Here is a 26,779-nt window from a genome sequence, read left to right on the forward strand (position 1 = left end):
GACCATTGTCATCAACTTCCTCTGAACCCACTATAGGGCCAGTACATCCTTCCTGAGATATGGACCCAACACCACACACAATACTCCAAATGTGGTCTGACCAGAGCCTTATGGAGCCTCAGAAGTACCTCGGAAATAGATGCCATCATTGTGTTTGCCTTCCTAACTACTGACCCAACCTGCAAGCTTACCTTGAGAAAATCCTGGACTAGAATTCCCAAGTCTTTCTGCACTTCACACTTCTGAATTTTCTCCCCATTTAGAAAACAGTCCATGCTTCTATTCTTCCTACCAAAGTGCATGACCTCACACTTTCCCACATTGTACTCCATCTGCAACTTATTTGCCCACTTTCTTAACCTGTCCAAATCATTCTGCAGTCTCCCCACCACCTCATTGCTACATATCCCTCTCCCTCTTTTTGTATTGTCTGCCAACTTAGCCAGAATACCCTAAGTTCCTTCATCCGGATCGTTAATTTATAAAGTGGAAAGTTGTGGTCCCAACACTAACCTTTATGGAGCATCATTTGTCATTGACTACCATCCTGAGAAGGACTCTTTTATCCCTACTCTCTGCTTTTTGCAAGACAGCCAAGCTTCTATCCATGTTTGCACCTTGCCTCTAATACCATGGGCCCTTATCTTACTCAGTGGCCTCCTGTACAGTACCTTGTCAAAGGTCTTCTTGGTCTAACCTGCTCTCATTGGCTCTTCTTGGTCTAACCTGCTCATTACATCCTCAAAGAATTCTAGCAGATTTATCAGGCATGACCTTCCCTTGATGAAACCATGCTGACTTTACCCTATCTTACCATACGCTTCCAAGTATTCAGAAATCTCAGCCAGGATTCCACAATCTTAGCCACAACTGAAGTTAGGCTAATCAGTCTGTAATTTCCTGTCTTTTACCTTACTCTCTTTTTAAATAGGGATGTCACAATAGCAATTTTCCAGTCCGCTGGGACCTTCCCTGATTCTAGCAATTCCTGAAAATTTACCACTTACGTCCGACTGTCTCTTCAGCTATCTCCCTTAGAGCTCTGCGGTGTAATCTATCTGGTCCAGGTGATTTATCGACCTTCAGGCCTTTCAGTTTTTTCTAGCATGAGTAGAATATGCTGAAAGCAAAGCATGTAATATGATAATTGGCCTGAGAGTGGATGAGAATGAATGACTGCTAAAAGCAGCATGTCATAACAGGACTGTGGGGGTGGGTAAAAACAGATGGAATCATGCTGTAAAGTTGTTAAACTAAAATTGAGTCCTAGAGACTGCAGGGTCGCCAAGTGGAGAATGAGATGCTATTCTTCCAGCTTGTGCAGAGACTCAGTGGAACACGGCAGCAGGCCTGTGTTGGCATGGGAATACGGTGGTTGTTGAAGTGGCAGGCACTCTCCTTCAAAATGTACCCATATGGATATGCAATGCACTAAGTACACCATCTTATAGAATCTAATTCTTTTTGAAATATCAAAGAACTCTTCCAGGGTTCGCTGCCTTTAACAGAACACTTTTAGTTTCCAATCTGAGCATATGACCTGAATGTTCTAAGATTTAAAACACAATATATTTATCTTCATCTTATGCATAAAACTTGTCTTTGCAAAACATGGCCTGATTATATAAGTTAATTAAGATAATTTTATTACTTCACATGATGAAGATTTACTGTCTTTATCACCCACTAACTGATTGTTTTCCATCTGAAAATATGCTATGCTGCTTGGTATTTTCAACAGTAAACTATTCAAAATACTGCTATTAAATGGTTTATTAATTCTGTTCTGTCAAGCAAGTCCAAGCATGCAATATTAATGAAAAAATATGCAAATTACAACTTATTCTGACAACCTTTGACTCCTGGCTATAAATAAAAAATGATCAATCAGTTTCAACTCACTGCTTGGACTCCAGGGAAATATTAGTGATCTGGCTGGTTACCTCTCTAAATATCAAGTAGGAAGTTGACTTTCAGAATCTGTACTAATAGAATACTCCGGTTACAAACATTAACTTTGACCAATGGTATACAAAAGTTCATGTTTCAAAATGGCCTTCTTAAAAAAAAAAGTCCAAACTTTGTTTTTGTCACCATCTTTCCTCCTCTAATTTTATGCATTTCTCCAGTCAATGACTCAGACACTCACTCTAAAGTTGGATCCAACAGACTCTTTCTGAAGTTCATCAAAATGACCATTGTTAGGTCTGGATGATAACAGGCAGTAGCTGCTCACATGTAAACATATCACAGTTCAGCCCAAACTTACTTCATTTGGCATCACCATATTTTATAGCAGAACCTTCTGGGCAGTGGTGCAGAAAAGGAAGCTTAGCTGCTTTTGTCTCTCTTTGTCCCACAAGCATGGAGGTCAATCTTAGTGCTCTTCATGCCAATATACATTGAATCAAGAATGGCTGAGCCTGTCCAGGTGTGAGCCACATCTAGTAGCATATTTACCTGCTGAGAGAGAGTTACGAGCATGTTTTTAAATGTTGTTTGTCACATCAATCAATATCCAGCATGAGCTTTTGAAAACTAACCTACCAAGTTATCCTTTCTTTTCCATGGAACACGGGTGGGTGGAGTTTTCCCGGTATCTGAAAGATGCAGGAAATCACGAGAAAATTAGGAGACTAAGGCAAGAACGAGAGAACTAGATTCCTGTCATGGAAGAGAAAAATATCAGACTTTCTCTTTGAAATTTCAGCAGCTAGGTGAGAATTTCTCAGAGAGAGTCCTATTTGCATCCATTAACATCTATTATAACTCAATCTTGCCTCTTTTGTATACCGTTCACGATTCACCCATGTGCCAGTGAGAAACTAAATGACACCAATTCCTGAATTGAAAGTCACAGCAGGTCAGAGGTAAGGAATTCTGTGGCATCTATCTCATCTTTTGTCTTGCCATTGCTTGTCTACATGACAAATGAGTGAAATAGTACAATCTCCTTTTCATTTTCCACACTAAACGTGATTTTTTGGATCCTATGATAAGCTGTTGGTAAATGCACTAATATGGTCCGAGCACAAAGTAGGCTTGTTTTATTTTGTAACATTCATGGGACATGGGCATAACTGACCAGCTTTTATGGCTCATCCCTCATTTCTCTTGGAAACAAGGTAGCGAACTGCCTTTTTGAACCACTGTTGTTCTTCAGGTATAGGAAAACTGACAGTGCTGACAGGAAGGAAGTTTAATTTTAAATTCATTTGGGAGATGCGGACCTTGCTGGCTGACCGGCATTTATTGCCTGTCCCGAGTCGCCCTTGAGAAGATGATGGTGAGCTGTCTTCTTGAACCGCTGCAGTCCATCTGCTGTAGGTCAACTCATGATGCCTTTAGGGAGGGAAATCCAGGTGATGTTCCCATGTAACTGCTGCCTTTCTTCTCGGTAGGAATTGTTGAGGGTTTGGAAGTTTCTATCTGAGGATCTTTGATGAATTTCTGCTGTTCGTCATATAGATAGTACACACTGCTGCTACTGACCATTCTCAATGCTTCGTTCAAAAGTTATTAGAACAACTTTATCATCTTGGATTCTGAGGGACAGGATTTACAAGTATTTGGAAAGGCAAAGACTGATTAGGGATAGTCAACATGGTTTTAGCATGGGAAATTGTATCTCATGAACTTGGTTGAGTATTTTGAAGAAGTGACCAAGACGATTGATGAAGGCAGAACTGTGGACGTTGTCTATATGGACTTCAGCAAGGCATTGGAAAAGGTACCATATGGCAGACTGGTTAGCAAAGTTAGATCACATGAAATAAAGGAAGAACTATCCATTTCAATACAAAATTAGCTTGAAGGTAGGAGACAGAAGGCGGTGGTGGAGGCTTGTGCTCAGCTGTATGCTGCAAGGCTTCGATCTGGGTCCGCTGTTTTCCGTCATATTTTAAAATAAGTTAGATGTGAATATAGGAGGTATGGTTCATAAGTGTGCAGATGACACCAAAATTGGAGGTTTCGTGAACAGTGAAGGTTACCTCAGAGCACAACGGGTCCTTGAACAGATGGCCAAAGAGCCAAGGAGTGGCAGATGGAGTTTTATTTAGGTAAATGCGCGATGTTGTGTTTTGGAAAGGCAAATCAGGTCAAGACTTATACGCTTAATGGTAGAGTCCTGGGTAGTGTTGCTAAACAAAGAGACCTTGGGGTGCAGGTTCATAGTTCCTTGAAAGTGGAGTCGCAGTTAGACGGTGTAGTGAAAAAGGCATTTGGTATGCTTGGTTTTATTGGTCAGTGCATTGGGATGTCATGTTACAGCTGTACAGGACATTGGCTAGACCACTTTTGGAATACAGTGTTTAGTTCTGATCTCCCTCTCATAGGAAAGGTGTTGTTAAACTTGAAAAGGTTCAGAAAATATTTATATTGATATTGCTGGGGTTAGAGGGTTTGAATAGACGGAGAGGCTGAATATGCTGGGTGTTTTTCCCTGGAGCATTGGAGGCTTATAGAGGTTCATTAAATCATGGGGGGGCATGGATAGGGTGAATAGTTGAGGTGTCTTTCTTAGGATGGACAAACCCAAAACTAGAGGGTATAGGTTTAAGGTGAGAGGGGAAAGTTGTAAAAGGGACCTAAGGGACAACTTTTTCCACACAGAGTGGTCTGTGTATGGAATGACCTGCCAGAGGAGGAAATGGAGGCTGATACAATTATCTCATTTAAATATGTGAATAGAAAAGTTTTAGAAAGATATAGGCCAAATGTTGGCAAATGGGACTTGTTTAATTTAGGATATCTGGTCGACATGGATAAATTGGACTGAAGGTCTGTTTCCATGCTGAAAATCTGTATAACTTTATGACTTTAATTGAACCCTATGATTTTGTAACTAAGATTGTGCAACTAAATTGCACAGGAATTTATTTCTGCGGAAAGAAAATTCACCAGTTGCATGAACTGAATAGTTTGGTGAGTTGCATAAGCAAGACTTAAAGATGAAGATGTGTATAATTCTGAGATAATGCCTGATACACTTCTGAATTTTAATTGGAATAGTTAACAAATGAATTAGACTTTCCTGCCCAGTATTTCAAAAAGCATGTTCAAAATATTAGTCAAGATGCAATTTTACAGTTAATACCAAAGCATCATAGAGTCATAGAGATGTATAGCATGGAAACAGACCCTTCGGTCCAACCCGTCCATGCCGACCAGATATCCCAACCCAATCTAGTCCCACCTGCCAGCGCCCAGCCCATATCCCTCCAAACCCTTCCTATTCATATACCCATCCAAATGCCTTTTAAACGTTGTAATTGTTCAAGCCTCCTCCACATCCTCTGGCAGCTCATTCCATACACATACCATCCTTTGCATGAAAAAGTTGTCCCTTAGATCTTTCCCCTCACCCTAAACCTATGCCCTCTAGATCTGGACTCCCCGACCCCAAGGAAAAGACTTTGTCTATTTATCCTATCCATGCCCCTCATAATTTTGTAAACCTTTATAAAGGTCACCCCTTTATAAGATCAGTCATTCCTGAAGAAGGGCTCATGCCCAAAACGTCGATTCTCCTGCTCCTTGAATATTGTCTGACCTGCTGCGCTTTTCCAGCAACACGTTTTCAGCTCTGATCTCCAGCATCTGCAGTCCTCACTTTCTCAGATGGACTTGTAATGAACCCTGAAAAAGCTGGTAATCTAAACTGGCCACAGCTCATGTTGGATAACTATAGCAACCTTCAAAAGTATTCTATCTGACCAGGGCTCAAAGCAACCAGGAAAATTATTTACATCACCTTTGTATTATTTGACTCATAATTAACATGATGATTACAACAGATGGTGGTCCACAAAATTGCTTTTTCACATTTCAGAATATTGTAATCTATTCAGTTATAGAATGGATGCTTTCAGATGGAAAACATCAATTAACCCATCAATCGTTCAATGAATAATACGTAAGAGTGTTCTGTTTGGCTAAAAAATCTGGAAGCTGCTATCGATCCAGTTCAGATTTTCTAAATGATATTCCCAGGTTGTTATAAGCAGAAGTTTATGCCAACTTTTCTTTTGACCTGTAGGATGGAAATATGGTTTAAGCCACTGTACTCACTGTACAGATTTCTGTGACAGAATGGTAATACAAAGTAGTGCACCAACTCCTCATATACAATAATCTACATTACACAGTTTAAACTGACCAGGAAACTTGCTAAGGTTCTAAATTTTGTGTCTTTACCAATTTTACTGAAGGTCGGCAATTTCTGCAAATTAAGGTAAGAGTTAAGCTTTCTCTTCACACGTACAAATGGTCTTGAGTTTTCTTTTTTTTCTCTCCGCACCACCCCAATCATGTCTTGAATTATTGAATGAAATACTAGCGCATACCTTTTATGCTGTAATAACTAACACATAGGGAAGAACTAATGATTGCCAAAAGATGTAAATTAAATCCTAGATATAGAGGAGTGCTGTATTCTGAATAGATGACATGATTTTTTTTGCTGTAGAAGCAATATTTTTGTTGATAAATAAACAGCATGGGTAAATCCTCTATTTGTTTTAATTATTACCTGGTAGCTACCAGGCTTCCAACAAGATGCTCAGAAAAGAAAGTTAGTACAAGTTCTGCAAAGGTTTTTTAATGCATATAATTTAAAAAGGATAGTGTACCATATTCCTTCAGTAATATTAAACATTTAATCTAAATAATGTGATACGATATATTTGCATCAAAATGATCCCAGAGAAAAAAAAGAGGAGTCAGCAAGATTACAACGCAGAAGTAAATAGAGCTGCAGCAGCTCAGTGAGGGACTCAGGATTGGTGACAGTGATATTTAAAGAAGCAACGATTGCAGAGGGCTCCCAGACATTGATGGGCCAGTAGTGGAACTGAGTGGAACTTGGGGGTGGCTGGGTGAGGATAAAAAGGAGCGGTGAGAGTGGAGAGGTCCCAGAAAGAGACTGAGATGGTGGGAGCAGCTCAAGAGGAACTCTGAAGAAGGGTCACTGGACCTGAAATGTTAACTCTTCTTTCTCTCTTCAGATGCTGCCAGACTAGCAATTTCTAACAATTTCTGTTTTGGGTACTCTGGGTTTGCTTGCCTTGGAGTTACAAAGTTTGAGAGAGGACTTAAAAGGGCTGTTAAAGATTACAAAGGGCATAGACCGGGTGGATAGGAAGGCACTTTTCTCAGTAGTATCAGGGTCAATAACAAGGGGCATAGATTTGAGGTGGAGCACTAAGAGGAGAGTTGAGGAGAATATTTTTCACCCAGATTGTGGAGGGAGTCTGGACCTCCCTGTCTCAAAGGGTGTGTGTGTCAAAAACACTTATTGAATTGTCCCTCAGAAGCTGATAGTGAACTGTCGCCTTAAGTCAGCTTTAAGCTGTATTTAGATGTTCACTTGTGGAATCACAGCCTCCAGTGTTATAGCCCAAATATATGAATCATCCTGCCCAATATTTATTTTAGACTTTAATGGAATTGAACCCTGGGGAGAACATATAATTGGTGGGCAGATGTGTTACTCCTGGTTTTACAGCCCTGCTCAGGTTGAATTACCCACTCACTGTCTGCTCCTCTCTGCAATCGTCAGTAACTGCATATGACATTTTATGTCATTGTAATTGTCAGTATGGTAATACTAACTCCTCGTGTACAGCAATCTATTTTACACAAATTAAATTGACCAAACTTTAAACTGTTAAAGTTGGACCCAAAGTGTATCAAAGATGGCTTAAGGTATATATAACTGTGGTAATCACAATGTTGCTAAGAAATATTAATATTCACCAGATATTTAATCTTTAGAAGGTCAGTTCAGACACATATAACACATACAACTCTAAGGACAAGGAGCCTGTGTTGATTGCTATTCAAAATGAGTACAGAGTTCAACTTTATCTCAAAAGATTATTTACTTGTAATCTATTTAAGCAACAGCATTTTGTGAATGTACTTACAGTTGGAAACTATCATTAGATTCTTGTATTGAGTTTATGCCAAATTTGAGTCATAGTTGCAGTCATTGAGAGCTTGCTTTTTAATGGAAACATGTTTAATGGTGTTATATAAGGGACTGAGGACATGGTGATGATTTCAAAGACATAAAATGCAATTGTACCTTTAGCAAAAGTATATCCCATGCTGATGAAACTTCCATGAGCCTGAAGATTAATACTAACAGTCGCAAACAATCCCAACTTGGACATATATCACTATTTTCACATAGTATCAAAATCATGGAACTCCATCCATGTTGTCGAGTTGTCTTCCACAGTGACTGAAGGAGCTTACAAAAGCAGTTCACTGTCAGCTTCTCAAGAGCAATTAGGCATGATCAGTAAGTGATGGCTTCGTTAGAGACACCTATATCCTGAGAATAGATTTCAGAAAGTCTGGCTAGGGAGACAGGGAAATTTGGAGGAAACTAATTAAAGTATATGGGATTAAAAAGACAGTGGCAGAATATCTAAAAGGACAGGATTCAGAGAGAAGTTCTGAACGTTTTTTTTCAGACAGGAGAGAAATATGGAATTATCTTCCCATGAATCAGAAATAGGATGGCTGATATTTTTGACCGTATTTTAATGATCCAACTTGCAGATACCAGGCATAATCTCTGAGACTGCAGCTGACAAAAAATTGGAAATGGGGAGTATAAAAACAGACTTCAAGAGGACATAGAACTGAAATGGGCAGTCAGCTAGACGATGAAACAAAACAGAAAATTCTGGAAATATTTTTCAGGTCTGGCAGGATCTCTGCACAGAGAAACAACTTGATATTTCAGGTTCAACAAGTCAGAAAGATTCAGTTTATTAAAAAGTATAAGGAGAAGCAACATAAATCAAAGGATACAGTTTTAAAGAGACTTGAGAATGCATGTACAAGGTCAAAAATACATACTTTAGGATAATAGTTGGCATACTCCAACCTTTAGGACGGGTGCGTGGTTACGACTGGTGACCTCCCTTCACATCTTCAATTAAAGTGGCACCATGCAAGTGCATTGCACCCACCTCTTCCTGATTGTACCATCCTGCTGCATCTGCGTACAGGGGGTTTGCTGTTCAGAAGTACATGGCCTTGTTAATGGCAGCCTATCCTCCTCAATAGAGCACAAGCTGGATTGCTGTAATTTAAATGATGGCAGTGTGAACACAGGAGGAGGGTGACAACTGTTGTTCCTGCAGGATGATGTGGTGCCAGATGCTTTGCACTGCAGATGATCCAAAAGGAGAGATGCTATGGATTTACAAGCACTAGTCAGAAGGAATGCCATGGAGACCAACTTTCAGAATCTGGACGTAAGGACTTAAAGCAGTCCCCCAAGATGGCCTCAGTGATGGCCAGGGTCAGTGAATGGATCTTCATAGGAGATCTCACACACAACAGTACACCACACCTTCCTTTCACACTATTCAATGTCCTACAAGGCCTAGAACAGAAGCAGTCAAGAGTGACGTCTAATGTGCAAATATTCCTTTTCACACGCTCATATCTTAAAAAGCTAGCTTTACAAGTTGCTTTTCTTCATGGGACATAATCTGTTATCTTCCCTGTTCAGAGATGTTATTACATACCTCTAGAAAAGGAGAATCAAACCCAGGTCTCATGGTTCAGAATAGGAACACTATCACCACACCATTAGAACCCCTGGGTAAGTGGAAGAAAGTTTAGAGGAGATATGAGGACAAATGTTTTCGTCCAGAGGGTGGTGGGATTCTGGAGCCCACTGTCTGTAAGGGTGATAGAGCCAGACAGCTTCACAACATTGAAGAGGTATTTGTATGTGCATTTGTGATGCCATGACATACAAGGCCTTGGAGTTCTGATGCAGTAGACTCTACAAATGTTCAGTGTACACTCAATCCAGCTGAATCCTCACAGAATGGGATCATCATGGAAAGCCATTTTTTAAGAGAGAAAATTTAGAAGACCAATTTGCGCACAGCATCCTCCTATAAGCTATAATACAGTACTGACCAAATAATTATTTCATTAAGTGATATTGACTGAAGGATAAAGATTGTATAAGACATTGGAGATGATTTCCTTGCTTTCTTCAAATTAATGCTTTAGCATCTTTTATATTAAGCTGTTTGGGCAAATAGGGTCTCAGTTTAAAATCCCATCTGTGCTGGAATGTCAAGCTGGAATTTTGCAGATAGAAAAGATCTCATGGCACTATTGGAAAGTAAATATTCTATCAGCGTTCAGATTGCTATTCATTCCTCAACTGAGAAGAGGAGTAGAGACAACCTTGGTAATTATAGGCCAATGAGCCTTATTTATGTTGTGGGTAAAGTGGTGGAAAAGGTTACAAGAGATAGGATTTATAATCATCTAGAAAGGAATAAATTGATTAGGAATAGTCAGCATGGCTTTGTGAAGGGTAGGTCATGCCTCACAAACCTTATTGAGTTCTTTGAGTATGTGACCAAACAGGTGGATGAGGGTAAAGTGGTTGAAGTGGTGTATAAGGATTTCAGTAAGCTGTTTGATAAGGTTCCCCATGAGGGGCTATTGCACAAAATATGGAGGCTTGGGATTGAGGGTGATTTAGTGGTTTGGATCAGAAATTGGCTAGCTGAAAGAAGACAGAGGGAGGTGGTTGATGGGAAATATTCATCCTGGAGTTCAGTTACTAGTATAACTGCAAGGATCTGTTTTGGGGCCACTGTTGTTTGTCATTTTTATAAATGACCTGGATGAGGGCATAGAAGGATGGGTTAGTAAATTTGCAGATGACACTAAGGTCATGGAGTTGTGGATAGTGCCAAAGGATGTTGCAGTGTTCAGAGAAAATAGATAAACTGCAGAGCTGGGCTGAGAGATGGAAAATGGAGTTTAACGCAATAAAGTGTGAGGTGATTCACTTTGGAAGGAGCAACAGGTATACAGAGTACTGGGCTAATGGTAAGATTCTTGACAGTGTAGGTGAGCAGGGACATCTCAGTATCCATATATCTAGCTCCCCAAAAGTTGCCATCCAGTTTGATAGGGTTGTTAAGAAGGCATACAATGTGTTAGCTTTCATTGGTAGAGGGACTGAGTTTTGGAGCCATGAGGTTGTGTTGCAGTTGTACAAAACTCTGGTTGTAGCCGCACTTGAAGAATAGTGTACAGTTCTGGTCACCGCATTATAGAAAGAATGTGGAAGCACAGGAAAGGTTCAGTTTGTTGCCTGGTATGGAGGAAAGGTCTTACGAGGAAAGGCTAAGGGACTTGAGGCTGTTTTCGTTGGAGAGAAGAAGATTGAGAGTTGACTTAATTGAGACACAAGATAATCAGAGGATTAAATAGGGTGGATAGTGAGAGCCTTTTTCCTTGGATAGTGATGGCTAGCATGAGGGGGCATAACTCTAAATTGAGGGGTTATAGATATAAGACAGATGTCAGAGGAAGTTTCTTTACTCAGAAAATAGTAGGGGTGTGGAATGCCCTGCCTGTAACAGTAGTAGACTCACCAAATTTAAAGGCATTTAAATGGTCATTGGATAAAAATATGGATAAAAATGGAATAGTGTAGAGCTTCAGATTGGTTTCACAGGTCAGCACATTATCAAGGGCTGAAAGGCCAGTACTGTGCTGTTATGTTCTATAATATTACATGTCATCAATTATGTCTGTTTACATCGAGACGCAGGACCAAACCTGTCAGTTCTAAGAATGCTGTCTTCTACCTCCCATACATTATGTAAATAGTTCATAAAGGTGCTAAAGAAAAATCATCTTGGGCTGGGAACATTAACACTCTTTTCCTCCATACAGATGCTACCAGACTTGCTGAGTTTCTCCAGGACTTTGTTTTTATTTCAGATCTCCATTTATCCAAAATTTATCGAAAAATCAAACTTAGAATTAAATATTTTCTGCATCATTGTGCTGCAGTGAATGTTGCTGTGGAGGACTTTTGACTAGCTCCTTATCCCTTGCTTTAATGTACTACCTGTTAAAATTGTGTCTAGAAACAGTCTTGGAACGTTGTTACAGAGCATCCTAAAAAGATAAAGGAATGGGGACTTGGAGCAATACAGAACAAGGAGGAGAGAGCCTTTATTCATCTGATTATCAGGGATTGCTCTGATCAATAAATCTTGGCAAACCCACAATTTTGGATTTTTTTCACAAAATATAGAGGTTTATCTCAGTAGTGTGTCATGGATGTTATTGATTTGATCCTCTTCCTGAAGCCATCACAGTAGGAGGTAAATCCATGCAGGAGGATTGGTTGAAATCCCTGCCAAACAGGGAATGAGGACAGGGGTGATCCATCAGGTGAGAGATTGATGGGAATAGTATAATTGGGAAGGAGAAAAGGGAGTTCAATCAGAGCGTGGGAGTACAAACCACGGATTGGGGGAGTGGGTGGTATTTAAGGTCCAGTTATCAGACAGAGTTGATTAGAGGGCAATCTGTTGAGTAGGAAGGAGGTGAGTTAAATAGAGAGGTGAGTAAGAGGTTCATTTGGAAAAATTGATACATCAAGCGAGGCTATTGCTAAAAATGGCAGGAAGGTTGGAGACTGGAAGTTAGAATTTTTCAGATATTTCAGAAGAGGGGACAATTGCAGCATTAGTGATTAGGGGGTGGGAAGGTTCACAATGAGATGCCTCAGGTTAGAAGGAATTATGGTTTGGAGATGAGGTGGTGATCTTGGGAGGGATAAACAGGCAAACTCTGATCAGTGTTCAGAAATTTAAACTGTATGGAATCATTTAGAAATGGAAAAGGCAATACAGCTTGATGAAAATATGTAATAGCAGGTGGGGATTTTATATATAATATGAAAAAAATTACTAAATACAAAGGGATTTTTAATAGATGAAGTTTAAATCACAGGTGACAAGCATGTAATTGAGGTAAGCGCAATGAGGTTGGGCATTTAGAATAAGCAGTAGCAATTTAAAATAAACTGCCCCCAGGGAAGAAGACAAGAGAAAAAAAATTAGCGCACACTCTCAGCACGGCATACAGCACCATTAAAGAAGATAAAGCTAAATGGATAGAACATTGACTTCAGACAATAATGAGCTTCTACAAAACAGAGATTTCGTATAACATCAAACACAGTTTTGTCATTGTATTACAGTGGTTTCAAATCTGTGTAAAAATAATCAACTCAGCCCAGTTGGTAGCAATTTAACCTGAGTCAGAAGATAATTATCAATGAGAGACTTCACTCAGCCAATCTAGAGAGATTTTAGATATCTTTCACTAGAGTATCCAAATGTTTCTGAAAGGATTAAACTCTACTTTCAGCAACCTATCTGGAAGTATATTCCACAGATTCTCTGGGTACAGAAGTTTGTGAAATCAATCATAAAGTTACATTTTAATCTGTATTCTTTTATTCTTCTTTTGTAGTGTAATTTAAAGTAATATTTCAGGCTAACTTTCTAATCTCCTGAACATCCATGTACCCCATACAATCACTTTATCTACAGGAGTGGAGTCAAATAGATTAGATTCCCTACAGTGTGGAACAGGCCCTTCGGCCCAACCAGTCCACACCGACCCTCCGAAGAGTAACCCACCCAGACCCATTTCCCTCTGATTGATTAATGCAACTAGCACTAGGGCAATTTAACATGGCCAATTCACCTGACCTGCATATCTTTGGACTGTGGGAGGAAACCAGAGCACCCAGAGGAAACCCATGCAGATGCAGGGAGAATGTGCAAACTCCACACAAGGCTGGAATCGAAACTGGGACCCTGGTGCTGAGAGGCAGCAGTGCTAACCACTGAGCCACCATGCCGTCTGTGACAGAAGAAACTAACATGACAGTAGGCATCAAGATCATTATCAAAAGATGTAGGCATTAAAATAGATAGGATTCTTCAGGGATTTCAGATTTGGCGGGATAGGCGACAACAATTATTCAGAGGTTTTCTTTCTAATGGAAAGTCTCATGTTTCCCAGATCTTTCAACATATGTTTCAGGAAATAGAAACACAAGATTGTACAAATTAAATGTTATTGAAATAGGCCTATCTAATAAGTGTGATAAAAAGCTAATCAACTGTAATTGAATAAAATAAAATGATGAACATTTATCAGTTTTATTTATCGTCCACCTATTGAGGAAAAAAAATGACTGGATTTATTTATCATCCTCTGCAACTGCTGGATGCCTCTACTTACCACAAATAGAGTAGTTTTTGAATTGTTAAAGTGTTTGAAATATCGTTAAGTAGGAAATGTGACAGGTCTGTGTGTACACAGCAAGATTTCACAAACAGCAGTGTCCTAATAACTAGGTAATGCTTTTTGTCTATAATTTTGATTGAAGATAGATGAATTAGGGTAATTAGACAAATGTGAAGAGTAGTACATGAATGATAACCTGAATGGTTTCCTTTCTCACTGTAAAAATTCAGTGGATTCTGTGAAGAATGAATGTTGACTCAGGTACTGAGAATAGCATTCACGTCCAACTGTGCAATTTAAAGTTAATGCACTTTCGCCAAACTTTACATAAATGCCACTCAGAGCAAAAACAATATGTAGATATCAAGATTTGCGCCTTAATTATGTGAAAACGTGTAATATTAATGTTTACAACAATGAAAACCTCAAAATGTTCATTTATCTTAAATTGAGTTCTTGCGTAAATAAGCAGGTCAGTGTTTTTGAAGATCTATAGCAAATAAAAAACAAATCTGATAAAACACAAACTGAAATTGTCAAAAAATCTCAGCAGATCTAGCAGAATATATGGAGTGAAATTAGAATCAAAAGTTGCGGGTCCAGTGACCCTTCAGAGATCTGATAAAAGATCTGTAGCACGTGTCAGATGGATGATGGATATACTCATATATAAAACATCAATTAGAAGTAGCATATAGTTGCTTCAACTGTTCAAACTCCAGAACAGCCTTTGCAAGTCACTAAGGACAGAGGCCCCGAGTGAGGTGGAAACATGCTACAGATTATTAGGCATAGTAGATCCAGGTAGCCAGTGGGTAAATATCTCAATATGTCTGTCATGTTTTAATGTTATATATTTTGGTAAATTCACATTAAAGAGAAAAGTGCAAGAGCAGAACATATTCAGAGAGCAACTCCTGATGTGGGAACCGAAGGTTTCTGTTTGATAAATTACTATGATAACCTCACTATTACTCACAACACAAATTACCGCAAAACTGAAAGGAGCTAGTGCTTAATGTTCATCAATTTTTTGGAAATAGAATTTGCCTAGTTTCATAATTCTTTACTCATATCTTTTATTTACTGTGGCACAAAGTGACTTCTGAATTGAACCAAACGGCATCATATTAACTCAGCTTCCCCTTGTAAGTTTAAAAAGATCGCCCATCCAAATCACATAGAAGTTTCATTGATAGATCCCCAGGTTCAGCTGTAATTTTGGCAGAGGGAGTCAACCGCTACAAAAAATGGAAGTCGGTTTCATTTCACAGAAAAATTATCACAAAAAGTCCCTCCAGCGTGAAGGAGTAAATTAACTTTTTAGCTTTTTTTAATTATCAAATCCAGCATGCTAGAGTGGGTGACATTTTGTCAGGTTCTATTTTAATGCAAGTACTGTGCTGTGTAATGCAGAGAAATGTGTGGGTAATCGTGTAAAGAAGAGAACTGAGTAAGCCCAGGAAGTGGTCTCAAAATTACCCTTTGTAATAGTTTACATTAATTGGTTTTATTATATCAGTCAACAAGAACACCTGCTGAAAGATTGTAAATTAATTTGCATTTAAAGAGAAGAGGACAATGCTGAGATTCCAAAAAAAAGGTGTTAAACAGCAAAAAAACTTTGTAAAAGTATCTCTAAATAATAAAAAAACTAGCATATTAAAGTTCCTTTTTTCAGTGCCAGAGAGTTTGCTTAGGGGTAATTAAGACTCAACATGCTGAATCATGTATTTATAGTAAAAATGGACATATCTCAGTTTTTTCTCAGTAGTGAATGGGATAACTAAAGGTAATGAGTCCCAACTTCACCCACATTTTGTGTTTCAATTCAAAGTCTCTCAGCAAGATAACATCTGGAACATGAGAACAGGAGCAGTCCACTCAGGTACTCAAACTTGTTCCACCATTTAATAAGATCATGGCTGATATGTGGGCTAACTCTATACATCTGCCATTGGCCCAAATCCCTGAATAACTTTGCTAAACAAAATTTTATCATTTTCCAATTTAATATTAACAACTGATCCCACATCCACTGTTATTTGTGGAAGAGTTCCAAACTTTTATCACTCTGTGAGCATAGAAGTTCTCCCTAGCGTTGCTCCTAAAATGGTGTGGCCTTAATTTTTAGACTATGTCCCATTGATCTAGAATCTCCAACCAACAGAAATAGTTGTCTTTAGCTACTCCATCATTTCCTGGTCATACCTTGAAGAATTTGATCAGATCACACCTTAACCTTTTAAATTCTGGAGAGAGCATGCCTATAATATCTCTTCATAATTGAACTTCAGGCATTAGACTCTTGTTCTTGTAACAAAAACCAAAAATTGCTGGAAAGACTCAGCAGGTCTAGCAACATCTGTGGAGAGAAAGCAGGTTATCCATTGGGTCCAATGACCCTTCTTCAGTTCTGAAGAATGCCGACAGACCTGCTGAGTTTTCAAAAAAGTTCTCTTTTTGTTTCCGATTTCCAGCAACCGTAGTTCTTTGGATTTTTTTTAAGTCATCCTAGTAAACCTACATTGTACTCACGGTAAGGCCAATATATCCTTCCTAAGTGGTGCTCAGATCTACTCACAATGCTCCAAGTGGATTCCAACATGTGTTTTGTATAACTGCAGTATAATTTATGTGTTCTTGTGTTCCACTCCTCGAGACATAAAGGCCAGCATTCCATTAATTTTCTTGATTATTTTCTGCACTTGTTTGTGACACTTTAAAGGTCTATACACCTGAACTCCCAAGTCTCTTTAGACATCCACTGCATTTAAGTTCATACAATCTAGAAAGGACTCTGATCTATCCTTTTTTTCATCCAAAATAGATAACCTCACACTTACATCGAAATCTATCTGCCATAGTTCTGGTCATTCACCTAATCAATATCACTTAGTACATAAAAATTACAAAATCGACAATGCTGCCTAACTTTGTGTCAAAGTCAAAAATCACACAATACCAGGGTTAGTCCAACAGGTTTATTTGGAAGTACTAGTTTTCAGAGTGCTACTCCATCATCAGGTAGCTGCACTTCAAAAGCTAGTGCTTCCAAATAAACCTGTTGGACTATAACCTGGTGTTGTGTGATTTTTAACTTTGTCCATCCCAGTTCAATACCAGGACCTCCTCATCATAACTTGTGTCATCAGTAAATTTGAACATATGACTTTCTATGCCACTATCCCAGGTGTTAATAAATAAAGATAGATAGATAGATAGATAATGTGAATAATTAAGGCCTTAACATAGATTCCATTAGTCATTTTCTCCAATTTGCATACTACCCATTATCCCTGCTTTCTGGTGGCTGCCACTCAACCAACTCCCCTACCATGTTTAATCTGTTCTCAATTCCACAGGCTTTTACTTCAGTTAACAGCCTCTTATATGGGACTTTTATTAAATGTCTTCTGGAAGTCCATATAAACAACACCCATTGACATCTCCTCTTCAAAAATTCAATGATACAAGAATCCATGTTAGTTTATCCTGATTAACTGAAATTTTGGGAAGTGTTAAGTTACCCTATGCTGGATTACAGGCTCCAACAATTTCCCCACCACAAATATTAGGCTTAATGATTTGTAATTTCTTAGTTTACTTGTTTTGCTGTTCTTAAAATGTGGAGTGACATGTGCAATTTTCCAATCCAGAGGAATAACTCGAGCATCCAGACAACTCTGAAAGGCATAGTTGGGGCACATACAATGTGCTCCCCTGCTTCCTTTCTTTAACACCATCAGATGGAAACCATCAAATGAGGGGATTGGTCAGTCTTTAAATTTCATTAATTTCCTCATTATCAATGTTTTAGTTGTGTAAATTTTATTCATTCCCTGTCCCTGATCCACTGTTAACTTCCTTGGGACTTGCGGCAAGCTATTCTCCTTTCCAATAGTAAATACTCAGGCAAAGTAATTATTCAACAGTGACGGCCATTTTCTGATAGTCACTGACAACATGGCCAACACAGCCAAAAAGTTTCTGATTTCAAAGGGAATGGGAAAGTCCTGTGAAAACAATACAAGACACCAGTCAAACCATACCTTGAACATTGTGAACAGATTTGACTCCCTCACACAAAAATTGGACGCTGTCCAGAGAAAGTTCGCTAGATTGATTCCAGGTATACAGGGATTTCCTAATGAGGGGAGGTTGAATAGTTTGGGCTTGTACTCATTGGAGTTTAGATGAATGCGACAATACCTAATTGAAACAACTAATATTCTAAAGGGGTTTGACAGGGTAGAGGCTCAAAGATTGTTTCCCTTTATGGGAAAGGCTAGGTCTCAAGGATCAGCATAAGGGGCCATCAATACAGACAGAAATGAGGAGGAATTTCTTCTCTCAAGGAACAGTGAATCTTTGGAATTTTTTTACCACACCAGGTTGTAGAGGTCAGGTCATTATTTATATTCACTGCTAAGATTAACAAATTTTTAATCAGTCAAGACATCAAGGATGATAGAGAAAAGGCAGGAAGCTGGAGCTGTGGAATATCAGATCAGCCTTGATGTCATTTTTATTATCTGTAGAATGGACTGAATGGCCTACTTCCATTCCTATATCATAGTCATTGATTTTTTAAGGGACAGAGACAGGCTGTTCTACCCATCTTGTATTGTTTCCATGCTGTACATCTCTATGATTCTATGTCTGTGCCAGTCATCAAAACCCCATTTCTACTAATCCTATTTTCCAGCAGTTGGCTTACAGTTTTGTATCTTATGGCATTTCAAATGCTCATCTAAATAGTTTTAAGATGTCTTGAGGGTTCCCACATCTACCAGCCTTTTAGGCACTGAGTTCCAGATATTCACAATCCTCTAGATGTAAACGGTTTTCCTCAAATCCCCTGTAAACCTGCTCCTTACCTTAAAATGGTGCACACTAGTTATTGACCTCTCTGATCAGGAAGTTTTACCCTGTCTACGTCCCTCAAAACTTTGTGCACTTCAATCAAATTGGAAACCAATCCCTGTCTATTCAGTCCCTCTTCAAAACTAAATTGCTCCAGGCCAGGTAGATTAGATTAGATTACCTACAGTGTGGAAACAGGCCCTTCGGCCCAACAAGTCCACACCGACCCGCCGAAGCGCAACCCACCCATACGGGCAATTTAGCATGGCCAATTCACCTAACCTGCACATCTTTGGACTGTGGGAGGAAACCGGAACACCCGGAGGAAACCCACACAGACACGGGGAGAATGTGCAAACTCCACACAGTCAGTCGCCTGAGTCGGGAATTGAACCCGGGTCTCTGGCGCTGTGATGCAGCAGTGCTAACCACCGTGCCACCATGCTGCCCGTACTATCCTGGTGAATCTGTTCGGTACCCACTCTAGCATAATTACATCTTTGTTATAGTGTGCTGACCAGAACGGAGCACAGTAGTTAGACCACAGCAGGAGTAATGCTGATATTAGCCCATTCTTATCTTCCTGCCTCAACAGATCATGGTAAGTATCTCATATGCCTTTTACGAACTTTATATCTTTTCTGCCACATTCAAGGATCTATGGACATAAAAATCAAGGTCTCTCGGGTCCCATGTACTTCCTGGGGTCCTTGCTCTGTTGTTTGTCTTTCCAAAATTTTCAAAATTACTATTCAGTCTATCTGACCAGTCTGTCTAAATCACCCTGAGGTTTATGACTTTCCCCTTTGCTATTTACTGCACCACCAACTTTTATGTCATCTGCTAATTTACTGATAGCATCTCCTATATGCATGCCTAGATTATTAACACACAGTAAGAGAGCCAGCAAGACACCCTGCAGTACACCACTAGACACAGGCATTCAGTCAGAAAAACACTTTTCAACTATCACCCTCTAGTTCCTGCCCTAGAGGCATACAGCTTGGAAACAGACCTTTCGGTCCAACTTTTCCATGCCATTCAGGTTTTCCAAACTGAAGTAGTCCCATTTCCTGGAGTTTGGTCGATATCCCTCTGAACCTTTCCTATTCATGTACCTGTCCAAATATCTTTTAAATGTTGTGACTGTATCCACATCCATCACTTCCTCTGGCATCTCGTTCCATACACACACCACCCTCTGTAAGAAAATGTTGCCCCTCAGGTCTTTTAAATCTTTCTCTCTTCACCTTAAAATTGTGCGCTCTAATTTTGAACTTCCCTATCCAAAGGAAAAGACCTTTGCTATTCACTTTATCTAAGCCTCTTGTGATTTTATAAACACCTATAAAGCTCACCCCTCAACCTCTGATGCTCCAGTGTAAAACGTCCCAGTCAATCTAGCCTCTCTTGATAACGCAAAGCCTCCAGTCCTACAAAGATCCTTGTGAATCTTTTCTTCACTCTCGCCAATTTAATAATATCCCTCCCATAGCAAGGCGACCAGAACTGAACACTATACTTCAAAAGTGCCCTGATCAGCATCCTGTATCAACAGGGCTAAAGAGAAAGAGCTGGGGAGTGGGAGCAATTGAAGTGCTCTTTCAAAGAGGTAGCATGAGGAGGATGGGCAGAGTAGTCTCCAGAGACAGAGTAAGAGAGAGACAAATTGAAAAATTATACAGATGCACATTTTTTTTCAACTACTACTTATAAAGTTCTGGATGTTAATTAAAAGAGTCAAATTAAAGTAAGTTTTGAGTTAAGAATTTTTATTCTGAATCTCCTGAATTTGATAAAATAGCTGAGTTTGCTCCTTTCATTTTCTCAGGCTTTATTTTTGAATTATGTGTTTGATGAAAAAATGAAATGGATCTGTACTTGCTTCTTAGGATTAAAACTGACGATGTCAAAGTGTAAAGTTCCTCTGGTCATGTGTGTAAACTGTTCCTTCAGTTGATGGAGCATGAACCACACAGGAATTAAACACTACTTCAGATGATCATTTGAAATTATCGCTGAGTTCAGACAGACCCAATTTCCCTGTTGCAGGACCCAAATGACAATACAGGCACCATGTTTTTTTTGGCGGAGGCTTAAATGTTTGTGCCAGGTGGATCTAAGGTATATTTAAGTCCCATTTTCTGAAGTGACTTAGACCCCTGCCTTTTAAAGTGAAAAAGACTCTGCAGCTTTTACTTTAAGTATGAAAACAGAGACACACTGCTGAAATCTTGTGTGACATCTTGCAAAATGTCCAGATTACAGAGGAGGAAGTGCTGGATGTCTTGAAACGGTTAAAAGGTGGATAAATCCCCAGGACCTGATCAGGTGTACCCAAGAACTCTGTGGGAAGCTAGAGGAGTGATTGCTGGGCCACTTGCTGAGATATTTGTATGATCGATAGTCACAGGTGAGGTGCCGGAAGACTAGAGGTTGGCAAACATGGTGCCACTCTTTAAGAAGGGTGGTAAAGACAAGCCAGGGAACTATAGACCAGTGAGCCTGACCTCGGTGGTGGGCAAGTTGTTGGAGGGAATCCTGAGGGACAGGATGTACATGTATTTGGAAAGGCAAGGACTGATTCACAATAGTCAACATGGTCTTGCGCGTGGGAAATCATGTCTCACAAACTTGATTGAGTTTTTTGATGAAGTTAACAAAGAAGATTGATGAGGGCAGAGCAGTAGATGTGATCTGCATGGACTTCAGTAAGGCATTCGACAAGGTTCCCCATGGGAGACTGATTAGCAAGGTTAGATCTCATGGAATACAGGGAGAACTAGCCATTTGGATTCAGAACTGGCTCATAGGTAGAAGTCAGAGGGTGGTGAGGGAGGGTTGTTTTTCAGACTAGAGACCTGTGACCAATGGAGTGCCACAAGGATCGGTGCAGGGCCCTCTACTTTTTGTCATTTACATAAATGATTTGGATGCAGGCATAAGAGGTACAGTTAGTAAGTTTGCAGATGACACCAAAATTGGAGGTATAGTGGACAGCGAAGAGGGTTACTTCAGATTACAACAGAATCTGGACCAGATGGACCAATGGGCTGAGAAGTGGCAGATGGAGTTTTGTTCAGATAAATGCAAGGTGCTGCATTTTGGGAAAGCAAATCTAAGCAGGACTTATACACTTACTGGTAAGGTCCTAGGGAGAGTTGCTGAACAAAGACCTTGGAGTGCAGGTTCATAGCTCCTTGAAAGTGGAGTCGCAGGTAGATAGAATAGTGAAAGCGGCGTTTGGTATGCTTTCCTTTGTTGGCCAGAGTATTGAGTACAGGAGTTGGGAGGTCTTGTTGCGGCTGTATAGGACATTGGTTAGGCCATTGTTGGAATATTGCGCGCAATTCTCGTCTCCTTCCTATCAGAAAGATGTGAAAGAGTTCAGAAAAAATTTACAACAAGGTTGTTGCCAGGGTTGGAGGATCTGAGCTAGGGAGAGGCTGAACAGGATGGGGCTGTTTTCCCTGGAGCATTGGAGGCTGAGGGGTGACCTTATAGAGGTTTACAAAATCATGAGGGGCATGGATAGGATAAATAGACAAAGTCTTTTTCCTGGGGTCAGGGAGTCCAGAACTAAACAGCATAGGTTTAGGGTGAGAGGGGAAAGATATAAGAGAGACCTAAAGGGCAACTTTTTCACGCAGAGGATGGTAAGTGTATGGAATGAGCTGTCAGAGGAAGTGGTGGAGGCTGATACAATTGCAACATTTAAGAGGCATTTGGATGGGTATATGAATAGAAAGGGTTTGGAGGGATATGGGCCGGGTGCTGGCAGGTGGGACTATATTGGGTTGGGATATCTGGTCGGCATGCTGTACATCTCTATGGCTTTAAATGACTGACCATCTGGAGCAGAAAATAATTGGCCATCTCTCTTTGAAATTTCAATAGGCTCCATTGTTCACATTTTTGACCTTTTTAAACAGTTGCGTCTATTGCGAATGCTTGGCAGAGTCTCAAACAACCCACTTATCGCAGCAGGGTTCTATCACATCTGGCAGTTTAACAGGCCATTAAAGTCTTTGATGTGATTAGTGAAATAGATAAATGGTCAACCTCTTGTAAAAACAGTGGAGATGATTTGTAGTTTTTGAATGGACGGATATGGAGCAAGGAGGTGTGACAGCACATGGGCTATCAGGATGGATGGAGTGGGGTAAGGTAGTACGAGGACTGGAGGAATGTAGAGCCTAACAACCTTTAATACAACTGGACTAAAAAAACGAGGCAGTCTCTTGTGACAAGCTCATTCATTGTTCATCCATTTCTGTGGCTGACTCTGACCAGTCTACTATGGTAGCAAGCTTGACTCCATTCTGCTCCTAAAATATTCGCGAAAATCTGGCCCATAGTGTTTGTCCTGGTTAAATTTAACCTGGGTGGCAGATTGACAGACTGGGTCAGTCGTTTGGATTTTTAGACACCATCGGATTTTACTTTCCACTAACTCGAGTAACGTCAAGAGGGATTTAATTGGGCAACTAGTCTGGTCAGGTTTCTAGCAGGTGGATTACAATTAACCACTGAGTATTTTTGGTCCAAGTCATAGTTCAAGAAGGCTCCAAACTCAAGATCTTACTAAGGAACAGAAGCTTCAGATAAATGGGCCATTCAAGATGTTGTAAACTTGCAGAGTGCTTGTATGTGGCAGGTTTGTTTATTTTCTTGAAATCTATAAATTCATTGTCTATAATTTATTGACAGTAAATCCTCTGCAGCCGCAAAATCAAAAATCGTGAATTAACCGATCCGCACCAAAAAATAAGTAACAGCAAAATTCAACATCCATGGGCAAAACTCACATACGCATGATTTTTAACCTATTTTCAAAAAGCTCTACACTCACAAATTTCCTCATTTGCGGGAGTTCTCAGGTACAGAACCCTCACAGATATGGAGGAATGACGGATGAAGAAAATTTACCTCTAAGGACCCAATGTCCACTCTGCTCATCAGTCGGTCTGCCATGACCAACACAAACACATGCACATCATTGTTTGCTGTAACATCTACTTCATGACTTAATTTATTATTTTACTTCCACTTTACTTGTTTTATCCTTTTAAATAGAGTAACCTACAGAGTTAATTGATTGATTATTTGATTGTTATTTCTAACATGGCATGGTGGACAGTGGCGATAACATAATGGCATAGTCAACTGGAAAGTAATTACAGGTGAAAAATATGCTCGATAGTCTTAAATTACATTAAATTGCATGACACAATCCTCTATGTCTGCTTGTTAAAGAATTGGAAGAGTGTTGAAAACACAGCATGTTGGTAAACAGACAAATCCCTAACCAAAGGCCGTTTTATTTTATTTCATATACGCAAGTGATCAGATGCCAAAGCAATAGCAAAAAGGAAAGGCCAAAGGCATATTGTCACAATCTCCCTACTATTCCCTGGTTTAAATCAGGCACAGCAGACTTCTGAACAGAATTTAAGATTTTGAACAGCACTTGGAGTTATATAGTTTATAGAAGTGTTCGTGTATGACTTAACATTGAACTATCTAGAATATTTTAACAAAATAGGCAGTTTCAAGGGAACTACAACGTTATACTTGAAGGAGAATGCAAAACCGTTATGGACACACCACATAACTAATAACTTACTTCAAAGACAAATTGAAGATTGAGTTGAGAATGTGTTGCTGGAAAAGCACAGCATATCAGGCAGTGTCAGAGGAGCAGAAGAATCGATGTTTCGAGCATAAGCCCTCCATCAGGAAGGGCTGAAGAAGAGCTTATGCCTGATTTGTCAATTCTTCTGCTCCTCAGATGCTGTTTGACCTGCAGCGCTTTTCCAGCAACACACTCTTGATTCTGATCTCCAGCATCTGCAGTTATCACTTTCTCCTCCTCAAAAGATTGAGTTGGACAAGATGGAGTGAAATAGAATCATGAGTAGAGGAATGCACATCTGGAATACCTTAAAGACATACATCACAAAGAAGGCTGGATCTGTGAGAGTGCACCTTGATCCACAATCACTAATGTAGCTTTGCAGCTATGGCCGTACAAAATATCCATTTTAGGAGAGCTGAATCTGAGTTTACAGATGCAAAATTCATCTCAAAGCTTGATACCAAGCATGGATACTAGTCAGTACATCTTGCAGAGGAATCGCAAGAGCCTCTCTTTATTTCATGCATTTTCAAGGAGTTCCCTTCAGGCTAGGTGTTAGCCAGGATATCTTGCAAACTCATATGTGATACACATCTACAGGATGTACCTGTATCACCAATGACATTGCTGTGGGCAGAAGAACAAAACCAGAATGTGACAGCAATCTGCACTGACTGACGCAATTGCCACACAATGAAGGGTTGTGGTTCAATAGTCAGAAATATCTCACATTGATGTGTCAAAGATCAACTTTTCCAGTTTTATTTAATCCAGCCTGAGCAGACTGGTAAGTACAGGACCACAAGAACAATGCCAACTCCTCAAGACAAGGACAACCTTTGAAGATGCCCAACTGACTCAGATGTCTTCATTACTAAGGGAATTATTGAGAATAGATGCATCTTTCTATAGCTCGAAAAGCACCAATGCCTCTTTGAAGCACTAAAACAATTAGAATTGAAAGCAAAAAATTCACAATTTTAATGATCCCCTGGAGACAACCACCCTGGAAAAAGATACCTCACAGAAAGGTCTGGATTTACACAACATACAAATTGTCAAAAACAACCATGTTGCTTCAAAAGCTCTGTATGTAGCACAGCCCAATGTTTCAAACATAAGGCGGGAAATGGTAGCTCTTGTTTTTGGGAATCATTCTTGTTTATATCAAATAATTCCACAAAAGGTTTGTGTTAGAGACCAACCACAAACCACTGGAGATGATTGGACTAAAACCATTTACCAATGCACCACCAGGATTGCAGCGTTCCCTGATAAAGCGCCAAGATTATCACTGCAGCATTAGGTACAAGCCAGGTTACCAGATGGTCATAGCAAATACACCTTGCAGGTTACACAAGCCATTGAAAACTGTTAGATCTGCAAGGTTGACCTAATTGACATTGAATGTGAAGATGTTCTCTAATTGACCTAGTATATTCTCACAACGCATTGCCAGCAGTTGCAAGAACAACATAGGAACAGGAGTAGGCCATTCAGCACCTCTAATTTACTGCACCATTGTAAATCATGGCTGATCATCGATTTGCCATTGATAAATCATGTTCCTGCTTTGTCACCATTTTCCTTGATGTGACTAGGCTAATATTGGGTCTAATTTGGAAAGTTGTCCTGGATCCTATAAGCTCTTAGCTTTTTAGCCAGTTTGCCATGTTCAACCTTGGCAAAAGCCTTACTGAAGTCCATGTAAATTCCATCAACTGAATTGCCCTTATCAACTCCACAAAAACTTCAAACTTCTTCGACATTAGTTCCCACTGACAAAGCCACGGTAACTAACTTTGATTAATCCCTACCTCTCTAATCCAGTCCCTCAGAGTTTTTTCCAAGTGTTTCCCTTCCACAGATGATAGACTCAATGGCCTGTAATATCCTGGTTTAACTTTACCACCCTTCTTGAATAAAATGTTAAAAAGAAAATAGCGTGCATTTTTCCTTCATGTCTAAATTTCCAAGTGAATCAAGTTTTCCAATTCTACACCCTTATCTACATTTCACACAGGCTTAGTCTCCCCTTACCATGTAACCCTTACCCAATTGAAAAATAGATAAAATTAAAAATTAAAAAGTTTTTTGACAAGCAGAGTTGATTAACGCTCTCTTTTTGTGAAGCTTTGATTCCTACCTTTC

The sequence above is a fragment of the Hemiscyllium ocellatum genome, chromosome 16, assembly GCF_020745735.1.
Source record: "Hemiscyllium ocellatum isolate sHemOce1 chromosome 16, sHemOce1.pat.X.cur, whole genome shotgun sequence".
Lineage (NCBI taxonomy): Eukaryota > Metazoa > Chordata > Chondrichthyes > Orectolobiformes > Hemiscylliidae > Hemiscyllium > Hemiscyllium ocellatum.